At 41.6% G+C, this 15,243-nt stretch overlaps 5 non-coding genes and 1 pseudogene across 5 annotated transcripts; 2 read left to right on the top strand and 4 right to left on the bottom strand.

The window, feature by feature from the left end:
• Positions 1–194: 194 nt before the first annotated feature.
• On the bottom strand, positions 195–284 carry trnar-ucu (transfer RNA arginine (anticodon UCU)). Its single transcript is given in 2 exon segments — positions 195–230; positions 248–284. It is a non-coding gene; the product is annotated as a tRNA-Arg (tRNA).
• An 887-nt stretch (positions 285–1,171) lies between these two features.
• On the bottom strand, positions 1,172–1,261 carry trnar-ucu (transfer RNA arginine (anticodon UCU)). The gene is given in 2 exon segments: positions 1,172–1,207; positions 1,225–1,261. It is a non-coding gene; the product is annotated as a tRNA-Arg (tRNA).
• A 2,308-nt stretch (positions 1,262–3,569) lies between these two features.
• LOC132897554 (U2 spliceosomal RNA) lies at positions 3,570–3,748 on the top strand (annotated as a pseudogene).
• Positions 3,749–4,099: 351 nt separating this feature from the next.
• LOC132896017 (U5 spliceosomal RNA) lies at positions 4,100–4,214 on the bottom strand. Its single transcript, XR_009655907.1, has one exon. It is a non-coding gene; the product is annotated as a U5 spliceosomal RNA (small nuclear RNA).
• Positions 4,215–5,739: 1,525 nt separating this feature from the next.
• On the bottom strand, positions 5,740–5,930 carry LOC132897173 (U2 spliceosomal RNA). The gene has a single exon (XR_009656259.1). It is a non-coding gene; the product is annotated as a U2 spliceosomal RNA (small nuclear RNA).
• Positions 5,931–10,256: 4,326 nt separating this feature from the next.
• trnas-gcu (transfer RNA serine (anticodon GCU)) lies at positions 10,257–10,338 on the top strand. Its single transcript has one exon. It is a non-coding gene; the product is annotated as a tRNA-Ser (tRNA).
• Positions 10,339–15,243: the final 4,905 nt, after the last annotated feature.

Raw genomic sequence — 15,243 nt, 5'->3', positions numbered from 1 at the left:
GAATTTCAGGTACAGCTTCCTTTTGGGCAAATTCATAGGAAGAGGTGGAACATGGTGATATTTCTGTTTGACTGGGGTCAAGAAAGAATTGCATCTCAGATGGAAAAGAGGGAATGGCCATATCCAAAGGATTTCGCCTCGGTCGACGATTTCAGTTGGAAAAAGCTTCCCTGCAGAGTGTATGCAAAAGGAAATGACTCTGGTGGGACTTGAACCCACAACCTTTGAATAGCTTCTCTGATGACCCTAGAAGTCCAACATGCTATCCATTGCGCCACAGAGCCCATTTTGCCCTACGCTCATGGTGTTTCCTCTCAGATTCTTTCAAATTCCTGGCTGGCCTCACGTTTCCTGTTCTGTTCCAGGGACAAGTCCTTTTCTCGTCATAACAGATGAAATGAACATGCAGTAAACCTCAAAACCAATGAACTCTGGGAGGATCTCAACCCACAAGAATCAGCACAAGGCCTGCAATTCAACATCCAGTATGCCACCATGCCGTCTTCGCTCGTTTTTCAGCTCAGAAAGTAAGATGGGCACGGAAGGAATTGGTCTTGCACTGACAGAAGACTTTTGTCTCAGGCACTGCTGGGATACCATGGCTCCTGTTTACTGGCAGTCCCTATTGGGCCAGATTTATCATCTTGGCATGGCTTTTCATCTCACGCTCTTCCACAATTATGGGCGCCATACAGTACTACTTGCCTGTACTTCTTGATTGTAGAGGTGCATTTTTGTCAGCAATTGAAAGAAACCTTCAAGAGAGTCTCGAGAGCAAAGACCTGTGGCAGGACCTGAATCGGCAAGCCTTTAAATGCAACAAGCCTTCTCTGTGAGCAACTGAAATCAACATTCAGTAGAGTCTTGCATCAGGCGCTGCTGGGTTTTCTCCCACATGGAGAACACAAGTGTTGGCTTTGGAGGTGTAAGCACAAATTATGGCAGGAGTGAATGTCATGAGTATTGTGAGGAACTGGAATTTCAGGTACAGCTTCCTTTTGGCCAAATTCGTAGGAAGAGGTGGAATATGGTGATATTACTGTTTGACTGGGGTCAAGAAAGAATTGCATCTCAGATGGAAAAGAGGGAATGGCCATATCCAAAGGATTTCGCCTCAGGTCGACGATTTCGTTTGGAAGAAGCTTCCCTGCAGAGCATATGCAAAAGGAAATGACTCTGGTGGGACTTGAACCCACAACCTTTGAATGGCTTCACTGATGACCCTAGAAGTCCAACACGCTATCCTTTGCGCCACAGAGTCCATTTTGCCCTGCCTTTGTGGTGTTTCCTCTCAGATTCTTTCAAATTCCTGGCTGGCCTCACATTTCCTGTTCTGTTCCAGTGCAAATCATAAAGGTGAGAGAGGACAGCCCTGACGAGTACCTCTACTCAAGGGGAAGATATCCGATACTGAACCGTTTATGAAAACCCTCGCAGCTGGGGACCTGTACAGCACCTTGATCCACTCAACAAAACTGGAGTCCAAACCATACCTGTTCAAAACATCAAATAGATACTCCCACCTGATCAAATGCTTTTTCAGCATCCAGTGACACAGCAACAACCTTGCTTTTTTGTCATTTGCGTTAATTGTATAACATTTAGAAGCCATCGGACACTGCAGTGTGAGTTCCTACCCCTGATGAATCCTGTCTGGTCCAGTCTCACTCAAATGGGCAACACTTCTTTCAAACTTCTAGCCAGAAGCGTAGACAAAATTTTACAATCAACCCCAAGCAAGCTTATTGGTCTATAGAATGTATAAAGATCAGGAGATTTATCTTTCTTTAAAATCAGAGAAATATGGGTGAGATTTAAAGTTGGTGGGAGTGTGCCCCTCCTAAATGATTCCATAAACATGTTAGTTAAGTGCCCCACTTCAAACTTTGCCATCTTTTTATAAAATTCAGGTCCAAACCCATCAGGTCCTGGTGCTTTCCCACTCTGTAGGGATTTAATGGCCTCCAAAACTTCCTAGGCTGTGACTGGCCTACACAAACCTTTTCTGCTTTCTTCAGATAGGGTAGGGAGATTAATTCTGTCAAAAAAAAAATCCTTAGAATTGATATGTTTTGACACTCAGATGAGTATAGCTTGAGCTAGATGAGCAAGTAGCCAGACGGATTTATTCCCAGATTCAAACAGTCTGTGCCTGGCATAAAATATTGCTGATTCTGCTTTTTGAGTTAGCAGTTGATCTAAAGCAGATCTGGCTGCTTCTAATTTCTTCAACACAGAAATGGAGAAAGACACTTTAAAATCTCTTTCCAAGATAGCAATGTCTCGATCAAGCTCCAACTGTTTTGCTAATATGTTCTTCCTCTTCGCAGTTGTGTAAAAAATGATAGACCCTTTGAGGAAGGCCTTGTCTGTTTCCCATAAGGTCGAGGCTGAAACCTCAGGTGAATCATTTGTAGAAATAAAAAAGTTCCCATTGATTTCCTAAATATGTTAAAAATGCAGGATTGCTAAGAAGAGATGGATTTAAACGCCAATGTCTAAATAAAGGGTCATAGTAAGGAGGCAGGCGTTCTATAGAGATTGATGAGTGGTCTGAGAGAATGCATGTGTTAATGGAGCAGGCTCCGGTTCTGTCAAGGGCCGATCTAGAGAAGAAAATATAATCAATTCTAGAAAAAGAATGATGGGGATGTGAGGAAAAATGTGAAATCTTTCTCTCAGGGATTAGTGACTCTCCATGTGTCAAATAACTTGAGGTCTGACCAAAGCTCTATTGTTGCTTTTGCCATCTTTGATAACAAAATATTATTTCCAGATATTATTTGTCAAGATATTATTTGTTTATTGGTGACCTTGTTAAAATAATAAAGAAAAAATCTTTCTTTCTTTGCCTGACCTAACTTTTCCCTATTTCCTGGTTTTCTCCATGCTCAACAAGCAGCTGGACTGTTAGTCTGCAGTAATTCTTTCCCCTACTTTTTCATTAGACAGATCACACAACACTCAGCTGTTCCTTTTCAAAATTCAACAATCCCCACTCCCTAGTTACTTACTTACTGACAGCTGAATCCTTTTGTGAGGGGGGGTCCATGCAAAAAGCTCAGTATTTCTAACATTTGACCACCAAAAATGTTATCTATCTATCTATCTATCTATCAAAAATGCTCGTTGGTCAGACATTTCCCTGCCTGTTTGCAATGGATAATAAAGCTGTAAAGGTGTAAGAGATTGGCCAAGGCCAAATTACCCTATACCAGCTTTCTGGACCTCCAATACAGTTTCACTAACCTGATCCAGTGTTAAATATAGCTTAGGTTTCTCTTTATTAACATATAAAGTTTTTGTGGTTTACTACAGGCTGCTGGAGAGAGGCATATTAGTAAGCTCAACTGTGTTTTTTTTTTTTTTTTGTAGGTTCTGCTCTGGCTGAGTTGTACATTTTTGGTGGTCAAATATTAGAAATATCAAGCTTCTTACAAAGAATCTCCTCCAACCATTTGGTGCACCCCTGAGATAATATCTCTCTTTAGAAGGATTCAGCTGTGTTTACCTTTCTGGATTTTGATATTTGGAAGTGGTATATTTAAAGCTGTTAACTGCAGCCAGTTATCAGTTTTCTGCATTTTGGTTAAGATCTGTTCTTATCAGTTTAATATCTGATATGTTCTTTAAATGAGAATGTTATATTAAACAGATTTTTAGAACAGGGAGCTGGAATAGGGGCTTGCTTCTTCTGCTCCATGCATCAATCTGGTATTGCAGTACCTCCAGGAATAGTGCCTTTCTTGAAAAAAAAAAATCCTACGTCATTTTTGTGTTTGATGTGTTTTCTGAATGATGATGATTGATTAAATTGATTTTTTTTAGAGCAGAGAGCTGGAATAGGGGCTGACTCTTTCTGCTCTATACAGTACATCAACATGGCATTGCAGTAGCTCTAAAAATGGTGACCTTATTAAAAAAATTACAGCCAAATCCTTTTGAAAAGAGACATAATTTTAGGCATGCATGGGAAAGAATTACTGCAGACTAATGGTCCAGCTGCTTGTTGAGCATGGAGAAAACCAGGAAATGGGGAAAAGTTTTGGAGCTATACCAAAAGCTTGATATTTCTCATCTTTGACCACCAAAAATGTTCAGCTCCCCCAGAGCAAAGCCTGTAAAAATAAGTTGATCTCATTAACATTCCTCTCCACAGAAATCTTTAGTAAAAGGCGAAAGATTTATGTGTCAGTGAAGAGAAACCTGAGCTACTGTACACTTAACACTGGATCAGGCTAGTGGCACTGTATAGAGTATTTTCACGTGACATCATCAAACCGAAAGTCGGCCATATTAGAGGCATTGGACACATGAACAGCAAAGCAAGCTTTGTGAATTTTTTGATAAACAAACCAAATAATGGTGAATTACTGCACAGTTTTGGGTTGCCACAATCGCTCAGATCTTGAGAAACATCTGCACTTCTACCGATTACCTAAAATAATCAGAAATCAGGGGGAGGAAACCAGAAAATTGTCAGAGGAGCATCATCATCTCTGGCTTGCCAAACTAAACCAGGATCTGACCGACAAAAATCCGCACAACATAAGTGTGTGTTCAGTTCACTTTGTATCAGGTATGAGGTTTTTTTTTCAAGTTTTAATCAATGTCTTAAAATTAAGCATGACACCATATTTCTGCTGTCTGGCCGTGATGGTGCTTCTGTATGTTCTCTTGAGAGGAAGTTAAAGTTAAAAATCATAATCAGCCATCTGCTGTCAGCTGAGGTAGGCCCACAGGGGATGTGCACACATGATCTACAGGATATCACTGTACATGTAATGTACACAGTACACACCTTTGTTTTCACCAGACTTTTGTCACCAAATTTCCGTGCTTTTCATTCCCTGACCCAGTCACAGCACATCTGGTTATAGGCTTCTAGTCCCTTGAAACATTTCAGATCCTCAGCAGTATATGGACTTAGCAAAAAAATTAAATAGTTGATGATGTCTGGGTATATTACAGCGGGCAGCAATGCATTGTCTTCACTCAGTTCCTCTCCCATTTCATATGGTTCCACGCTGTTGATTAACTGCAGTTTCCCAAGATAGCAGGCTCTTACACTGGGCTCTAGGCCTTCTACATGCTTTCTAGCAGCTTATGTCTTATTATTGCAAGTTTCTTTAACCAATATCATTACAAAAAATATATTTTTTTTCCTGGATGAAATGCAAGCACTGTTTATGGAAATCAAAACTGCCAACATGGCACACATCCAGAACGTTCATGTTTTGGTGATGTTGGTGAAAACACTATTGGAGGTCCAGAAAGCTGGTATAGGGTCAGATGGCCTGGGCCAATCTCTTGCACCTTTACAGCTTTCTTAGCCATTGCAAACAGGCAGAGAAATAAATAAGCCAGTAAGAAAATAAAAAGAAAAAAGAAGATAGGTGGTGTTGTGTGATTTCTCTCATGAAAAAGTAAAAGAAAGAATTACTGCAGACTCACAGTTCAGTTGCTTATTAAGCAGGGAGAAAACCAGGAAATGGGGGGAAAATCAGACCAGATCAAGCAAAAAAAAAAAAAAATATATATATATATATATATACATTTCCCTTTTAAACAAAGTAACTATTTCTAGAACTACTATAATACTATACAGACACATAGAATAAAAGAAGTAAACCCCAATTCTGACTCAACACTTTTAAACATCTATTTATTATTCTTAGTTAAAGAACAAACATTAAATCGACCTTCTGAAGAAAAAACACTCGTCTTTTTTAGTTTTTAAACAAGAACACTATTCCTGAATGTACTGCAATACCAGGTTGATGCATGGAACGGGAAAAGCAAGCCCTGATTCCAGCTCCCTGTTCTAAAAATTCGTTTAATACAACGTTCTCACCTAGAGAACATATCAGATATTAAACTGATAAGAACAGATACTGCACTTGATCTTAGCTAAAAAGCCAAAAAACGATAACCAACTACAGTGAACAGCTTTAAATAAACCACTTCCAAATATTAAACTCCAGAAAGGTAAACACAGCTAGACTCCGCCCCCAACAGCTGGATCCTTTTGAAGAGAGACATCGCCTTGGGGGTCACAATATTTTGCTCCGTTGTGTTCCACCAAAAGAGATCCATCATCTCTCCAAAGCCCAGACTTTTAAAATTTGAAGTTTAGAACTGTAGTAATTAATAATAATAATAATAATAATAATAATAATTCATTTGATTAATTGAAAATCTTGCATGTGATGATTAACTCATTCTACCAATTCGCAAATGTGTTTTATTGGCTGTCGGGAGGGTGTTTGTTCCTTTCCCTCATAAACGGCAGTAAAACCCATCCGGAGCCTTAAACCCTGCGTTCCATGAGGCTGCAGGGGGAGGCGCTCTCTTCTGGGGGAGCTGCAACTAGTTTAGAATGCGAGTTTAAGCTGAGATGTGATTGGTCTAACGGTAAAACAGCACGAGCGCTCGAGAACTTTTTTGATACGTTGAAAGGTTACAATTTTACTCAGCAACAGAATGTATCTGAATTCTGATTGGTTGTTGTTATATTATTGCCCTTCTGTTGTTCATGTCGTAAAGTCAAGGAGCCTCTAAACCGATAATATTTAGGATTGTGATATTTAAATGACAATGTTTTTCACCCACCACATTTATCAATGCCCAATCATTCTTACGCTGTGATTGGCAAGATACAAACGTTTCATGAATCACACGTGAACCCTGTCATTTCTACACTTTCGATTGATAAATGAGGGCTCTTGCGTCATCCTCGTTAGTAGAGTGGACAGTATCTCCGTCTGTCACGCGGAAGACCGGGGTTCGATTCCCCGATGGGGAGGCTTTAGCAATTTATTAACGGGAATGTAGTGGTTCACACTGTCGCCTCACAGCAAGAAGGTTCTGGGTTTGAGCCCAGCGGCTGGTGGGGGCCTTTCTGTGTGGAGTTTGCGTGTTCTCCCTGTGTCAGCTCTGGTTAACCCCACAGTTCAAAGACATGGAGTTCAGTTAACATGGGGTGGTGTTGGGCTGAAGTGCCCTTTAGCATATATATATATATACAGTATGCATATATAAAATGTGTGTATATATATGAATGACTCACCACACTTCGTGTCAATTAAATCTTATTAATAGTAACAGATCCGGATAAAGCCAGTGACTAAAGACCAAACTTTAATATGCCTACAGTCAATGTTAATGTCAATTATGACTATTATAAATTGCCAATGGTAGACCCTCTGATGATAATGTTCTTCTAATAATATTTCATTTCTAAGTTAGTACAAGTACTCATCCTGTAAATGGATCATGATTTGCATATTGCAGATACTCCCATATCCTTAGCCATTTTGCACTGTTACCATTTACACTAATACAATTTGCGCTATTTCTGCTTGTGTGGTATTGTATGTGTGTGCTTTTTTTTTTAATTAATGCTTGTTTGGTTTGTGTATTTATGTTTAGACCGAGGGTCTTGGAGAAACAATATTTCAATCTGTGAAAAAGCCCGTTTGCATGGCTCCGTCCTCCGTTGCACAGTTGCTCTGTTCACTAGATGAACTCTAGTGCTCTCTTTTTAGTGAGCTCAGTCAGCAGGCTGGTAAAGTCCAAAAAATTAGGAAAAACCTCCTGTAATAGCCAGCCAGCCCCAGGAACTGCCTCACCCCTTTTTGGTCTTGAGTCTTGGGCAGGCCACAATCGCTGCATTCTTATCAATTTAGGGATGCACCTGCCCATGACCCAAGTGAAAGCCCAGATACTGTACTTCCACCCACCAAATTGCACACTTCCTTGGGTTTGCTGTGAGTTGTGCATATTTCAGTGATCTCAGGACAGCCCTGGGGTTTTGGAAATGCCACTGCCAATGTCCCTGTGTGCTCATGACAGGAATTGAACTATGATGCAACAGCTGGAGCACACCTCTGCAGAGCAGGGACCTAATCTGTGAGCAATGTCCACTGAGTAAGCCAGCTGGTCCACGATGTCCAGGGAAATGTGTTTGAAAATGTCAACGATGATATTCTTCACGTTCTCACCTGCTTGCTCTGGAATGCCAGACACTCGTAGATTCCATCTTCTTTTATAGGCATCCAGGTTGCTGCATTGTTTCTGAGGACACTGTTCTCTTTTTCTAAGATGTGGACTTTACTTTGTAAGGTGACGACTTTATTTTTCACGTCTTCTACCTGTTTCTCCATAGAATCAAGGACGTCGGTGACACTTTTAATGGAATTTGTATTATCTTTAACCATTGCCTCAAGTGACTGCAGCCATTTGAGAGATTCTTCTTGCATCTTTTCAATTCTTTCCATTATTTTTAGCAAAAGCAAGATGGGCACAGCCTCTTTATGATCCTCGTCACTGGCACGTGTCTTCAACTTTTTGGCTGGTCGTGGTTTCGGAGTTTCTGGTAGTGGCACCAAACACTGTTCCATTCCGTCTTGTAAACCATCTGGTTCAAACTTTTCACTCAGAGACTCTCTGGCAATAGAAATGCATTACAGCGCAGCTATCTTCCTCTGTTTCCATATTGATGGATAACCTGAAAAAATAGCAAGTATGCTTACCAACCAAGGGCGGCTGGTGCATAAGGGTGATTGGGCGGCGCACTGCCAAAACGGAAAAAAAAGTTATTTTTCTTTTTTTAAAACAAACTTTCACCAGCGCTGCTCGAGGCTGTTTTAATCTGTCTCTGGGTATCATTGTCCAATCAGGGTGGTCTTGCTTCTAGAATACCGCCCCTTTTGGGGCGATTTCAGTCACGTTGAAAATCGCCCAAGAGTTCACTGATAGAGTCACATGTTAATATATTTTTTTTCTCCTGACTGACACTTCAATGCAATCTCTATGGGTTCTGGGGGGGCTTGCCCTAACGTGCTTACGTCACTGCAAAGCGCGGCAAAGTTGCGTTCGATCCGCTCAGTTTTTGAGGTGAGATGGATGCGGAAAGCAATTCAGTGCGGTCCTTAAAAGAAGTTCCATTTAGTCAGCAATCAAATCGAGCTAAATTGGCAACAAAACAAGCTGGACCCCCTCGACCAAATCTAAACATTACTTTTCCACCCTGGAGGTGGCTCCACGGACAACACTGCTTGGATGGTCACTGGAGTTTCGGACATGCATCATTTGTCAGAGAAAATAAAAAAAACATGAGTCATCAAAGATTCACATGGGCAGCTGCGTGAAATGTTCGGCTTTTGGGAGAGTGAACATCGCTACACAACCGGATGAGGGCTACAGGCTAGCAGTTCACTGCCACAACGATGAGGTGAACAAGAACAGGCACATATTAAACCGGCTCATCCAATGCGAGAAATTTTGTGGAGTGTTCGAGTTAGCTCTACGAGGCAAAGACGAAACTGAGGACTCCAATCACCGTGGTGTTTTTCTGGGTTTGGTTGACTTCGTGACTCACACACACAGTCACAGAATCCGTTCACTTTTGATGTTTTCAATGTGCATTTTTATATTTGCCACACTTTGCTCTGAGAGTTAGCACTTTGGTAATATCCTTGGTAAATACCAGTAATTGCAAGATCTAAAGATCCACTCATCTATTTATTCAACTGCTATTGTTATGTTAGCCAACTATTTACAATGTTTTGTTACAGTAAATGCACTTTCCTGTTTGTCCTTAAGTTGCACAGTCTGTAAAATTCTTGCTGGTCATGGAGTTTGAAGTACAAAATCTATTTACAGAACATTCTGTAGAACAGTTGACTTGCTACCTAGGTCAATTTACTTCAGTCCTGTGGACATTTATGGTCCGTGTAGACATAACGGGGGAAAATTGCCCCCCCTGAAAAAAAATTCAGGAGCCGCCACTGTTACCAACTCCTGTCGGTTTAGTTCGTATAGTGTTATGTTCACTTCTCCTTTAGTTAGCAGGTTCACTGAATGGTTAGCTTGAGGCATAGTGGATAACGGTGAATAAAATGAAAGAAAACAAGGATTAAAAAATTGTTTCTGAGTGAGGTCCTTTTAGTTTATCAATTAGGTTCATTCTAATCAGCCCTTAAGCATATTTAGCAATTCAGCACATTAGGTTTTGTTCTTCATGTTGCGGAGCTCCACAAATCACATATTACACTGATGCCATCTTGGCTGCCCCCTGTTGCTCTATGTAGTTTTCATAACAGGCTTATTAAATAAATATACAGCAATAATGTTCCAACAAATATTTTAATGAGTCTGAGTTTTGACTTTGACAGAGTTACTAACACACCAATGATTATTGCATCATACAAAATAAATAAACACACACACACATACATACATGCATGCATATAGGTGAGGTGGCCGAGAGGTTAAGGCGATGGACTGCTAATCCATTGTGCTCTGCATGCGTGGGTTTGAATCCCACCCTCGTCGCGTGCCTGCTCTTTTGGGTGGCACGGTGGCACAGTGGTTAGCATGGTCGCCTCACAGCAAGAAGGTTCTGGGTTCGCGAGGGCCTTTCTGTGTGGAGTTTGCATGTTCTCCCTGTGTCTGGTTTCCTCTGGATGCTCTGGTTTCCCCCACAATCCAAAGAAGGTTGAAAGCTAACCTTCACAGCTCATCAGAGGAGCATATCAGCAGAAAAGTAGTGTGGAGTTAGTTTATTAGGTAATTGTTACAAACAGTGCCAAGGTTGTGGGTTTAATCCAAATAGTGGCTGTTTTCACAGATGCATGGGGGCCACCAGGGGGGGGAAAGGTTAGAACAATTCTAGGGGCCCAGCACTGCCATGGGGCCCTTTAAGGGGCTGATAATATGATTTTAATAAGACTTTTGAAATAACAACAATGCAATATTCCATCTGGTAAAATGAGCTAATTGAACAAGGTTGTCTATTTCTTGAGTTCTTCAACATATTGTCATTTAACCCTCCCCCTTTTGCGAAATGGTACGGTCCAGTTCTGGTAGAAGCGCGATGCGTTAAATCTGTGTGCTGATCAGTGCAACGCTACTTGCTGCTGTGTCGCGGTGCAGCAGCCAGCCAGCCAGCAGTGGAGTGCGTACAGTCTATGATCGCTAAATATGAAGCGTGGCTGTCAAAAACGTAAAGAAAGGCAGCTGAAAGCTGAGAGGGACCGGAGAGGCAGGCAACTGGTCACTCAGTTTTTCCCAAAGAAAGGTAGCTATTGCTCACGTGTTCAAAATATCAGCGAATGGTAAATGAACAGTATGAACGTGGTTGGATTAGCCTATCAAGAGAACACTTTTACAGTTTATACAGTGACATTTTCCATTTTAATAACTGAAATGACTTGTGTGATAAACAAGATGAAATATTACGTTATGCTGGTGCTAATAACTAGTGCTAATAACCAGTTTCATAACTAATGGGGTGCCCTAAATAGGCACAGTTTCAGCCTCAGGGGGACCTCCGCCCTACCAAACCACTGAACCCCCCTTTGGAGAAGGAGGTAAGCAGCAATACAACCCATAAATGCTTTAGGATTGAAGTTTTTAATGAGCGAGCGCCATATACAGTTTGCTAGATTAAAGTGTTGCTAATAATGGACACCAGTCAAGTGTTTGACATGGTTATGTGTGTGGAATGTTCACACGTTCTAAACCATTGGTTTCAAATTGAGGAGCTGGAGAAAGCGCAGCACACATAAAAGAGGGATAGAGGTTACAACATATGAAGAAATACGTACGTAATTGATCAAATTGAAATGTCACTCTGTGTCACTTTGAAATAAATTTATAATAAGATGTTTCCTGTCTTTTATGGGTAACATTTGTAAGGCTACTGAGTATGGAGTTCATCACAAACTCAAGGTCCATGGGCTATCAAAAGTCAAATAATGGCAATAGTGCAATTGTGACAAGGGTGGGCAAAGTTGGGGGGCCCAAAATTCTAATCTTTCATGGGGCCCAAAATTTCTGGGGCAGCTTGCCTGCGACCCTGTAGAACAGGATAAAGCAGCTTGAGATGAGATGAGACAAGTCTATTTGAAAAAATTAAATAAAAACTGTTTTGTGAACTGGGCGGCACGGTGGTGTAGTGGTTAGCGCTGTCGCCTCACAGCAAGAAGGTCCTGGGTTCGAGCCCCGGGGCCGGCGAGGGCCTTTCTGTGCGGAGTTTGCATGTTCTCCCCGTGTCTGCGTGGGTTTCCTCCGGGTGCTCCGGTTTCCCCCACAGTCCAAAGACATGCAGGTTAGGTTAACTGGTGACTCTAAATTGACCGTAGGTGTGAATGTGAGTGTGAATGGTCGTCTGTGTCTGTGTGTCAGCCCTGTGATGACCTGGCGACTTGTCCAGGGTGTACCCCGCCTTTCGCCCGTAGTCAGCTGGGATAGGCTCCAGCTTGCCTGCGACCCTGTAGAAGGATAAAGCGGCTAGAGATAATGTGATGTGATGTGTGTTTTGTGAACTTAATTCCACATACTGTACCATTTAAAAAAATAATTCTCATCTCGATGTCAATAATTGTGGAACGGTGTCAATAACTATGGAATGGTGTCACATCATCTGACATGCTAAGTAATCGGGAATCAACTTATTTTTTTTCAGTGGAAGTTTGAGTGACTATTAATGCACAATTTACGTATTGAAAGTCTCTTCTACTTTTGCAATGGCCAAAAGATCATTAAGGTGTCAATGATTGTAGCTGCAGCTCTACTTCTGGATACTTAAACTTACAACCTACGATACCCTGTGGTAGGAGTGGTGCTGTTTCAGATTGGCGTACTGCAGCAGTACGGTGTGAAGGTTTTGGGCACACCTGTAGAGTCCATCATTGCCACAGAGGACAGACAGCTGATTGCTGACAAGCTGAAGGAGACCGATGAGAGGATCGTCCCCAGCGTGGCTGTGGAGTCGGTGAGCCCTGCTCTTCTCTCGTTACACTCCACACGTGTATATCCAATATCCAGCACATGATATTCCCAGTCACCCGCTTTTAAAGGCCTACATAGATCAAATGGGTGTGCTTTTATACGAATGTTTGTATGTGTAACATTATTTATGATAATATTTACTCGGCATGTAATGATATATTGCAATGATAAATCGTGATACATATTTATGATGATTTGAATAAATGAATTACAAAACAATATCAACTGTGAGCTACTGCTCACTTACGTATCCCCTCGCTCTCGCTTATATCAGAATACAAGCAATTGAAGGAATAGGACACTTATTATGAATGTTGACTTCAACAAATAATTAACCCTGACAAGTAAGTAAAAAGCAGTGTTCAACCCAGGTATTTCAAATAGCATCCTGGTAAACTGTCATTTTGAAATAGCATTTTGCTTCTTGAAATGGCGTCTAAATCCACCGTATATATTTCATAAATACATTCAGTCGGGGGCGGCACGGTGGTGTAGTGGTTAGCACTGTCGCCTCACAGCAAGAAGGTCCTGGGTTCGAGCCCCGGGGCCGGCGAGGGCCTTTCTGTGTGGAGTTTGCATGTTCTCCCCGTGTCCGCGTGGGTTTCCTCCGGGTGCTCCGGTTTCCCCCACAGTCCAAAGACATGCAGGTTAGGTTAACTGGTGACTCTAAATTGACCGTAGGTGTGAATGTGAGTGTGAATGGTTGTCTGTGTCTATGTGTCAGCCCTGTGATGACCTGGCGACTTGTCCAGGGTGTACCCCGCCTTTCGCCCGTAGTCAGCTGGGATAGGCTCCAGCTTGCCTGCGACCCTGTAGAAGGATAAAGCGGCTAGAGATAATGTGATGTGATGTGACATTCAGTCGGTAAACAGATAGTCGATGTGCAACAGACCTGAAAACGGTATACACAGTATAGAACCCCAAGCTGAAGTTCGGTACCAAATATCAAGCACAGCGGTCTCAAAATTAGCCGGTCACCGGCGGCAAATCGCTGTCTGTGGCTTGTTATGCCACCGGCTATTGTCAGTCGAGTCACAAAATTTAATATTAAATATTTCTGATGGCAAAATAAGTTGTGAACGTAAATTACATCCACTATGTCATGTATGTCGGTTGCCGCGTCAACTTTGTTTACATCCTCGACATGAGTGCAGCCATTACTGCCCCTTGTGCCATATGTAAGCCGTACTCTGATTGGCTTAGTGTTCCATGGACTGTGAATGGTTCATACCATCATGTGACTCACAAATGGCGACGAAGAGAGTTGCAAGCGGCTCCATGCTGGATGCGTGGCTAAAAAGGTCTAGAGGGAAAGGTAAGTACGTTTTGAACGCAAATTTATTCTGTCATTGTGTTGATATAGAAAAATAAATACGTCTTAGTCCACTGTTTCTCAGCCTTGCTTAAGACATTATAATTGCAGATCGTAAAGTTGACTCTGCGTTTGACAGCTGCTCGAAAAAACAAACTGCGTGCGTAGCAACGCTAATCAAGCTTAAGCTAGACGACCCGCCTCAAATACCCGTCCCGGGTAAATGTTATCCCAACTTTAGATGACCTGTTCCAAACCATCCCGCCCCATGAAAAATTCGTACTTGCATCTCTCTCTCTCTCTCTCTCTCTCTCATATATATATATATTTCTTCATCTGTATTCAAGATTTCACCATATTCTTCAATAGTATTAGAGAATCTGGAGAAACTTGTCACCTTAGCTTAGTCAAAGTGCACATCAGACTTAAAATTATTATATCATCCATATGTGGATTTCAATCGGACTACTTTTTATGTGTTTGTTTGCAAATATTTCTGAAATTTGATAAAATGACTGAGGTATGGTTTCATATTTCAGGTTTCCAAATGGTATTGATTACCCTTTATTTTCACTGTTAAAAGTTACCAGAGGCCACCATTTCTCAGTGCATTTCATAAAATTTTCCGTGCCCAAAGGCGGGCGCACCCCCCCTTTGAAACCCCCCTGCACGCTTTGCGTGCATTATGTCTGCCACTGGCAGACATTTTACAATTTTGCACCCTGCTGTAAATTATTTGTACCCTGCTATTCTCCCAAACTTTGAAGCCCCTGCAAGCAGTTGTGATTTGCAGTTGCTGAGAAAAGTGTTTCGAAAATTTTCTGAATCCACCCTATATGTTTCATAAATACATTCAGTTGGTAAACAGGAAGTCGATGTGGGACAGACCTGAAAACGGTATACACAGTATAGAACCCCAAGCTGAAGTTTGGTACTAAGTGGCTATGATTTGTGGTTGCTGAGAAAAAGGGTGTTTTGGATGGACGGAGAGACAGACGGACGGACAGAGGTAAACCAGTATATCCCCACTTCTTTGGAGTGGGGGTATAAAAAAAATGAATTGTAATTATCAGGCTGTGTAATCACTAAGATAGATAGATACGGTAGCTCCCAAGCTGGGAATTTGTTTTGTT

This window comes from Neoarius graeffei, chromosome 1 (genome assembly GCF_027579695.1).
Source record: "Neoarius graeffei isolate fNeoGra1 chromosome 1, fNeoGra1.pri, whole genome shotgun sequence".
Lineage (NCBI taxonomy): Eukaryota > Metazoa > Chordata > Actinopteri > Siluriformes > Ariidae > Neoarius > Neoarius graeffei.
This window is presented reverse-complemented; position numbering and strand designations above follow the sequence as displayed.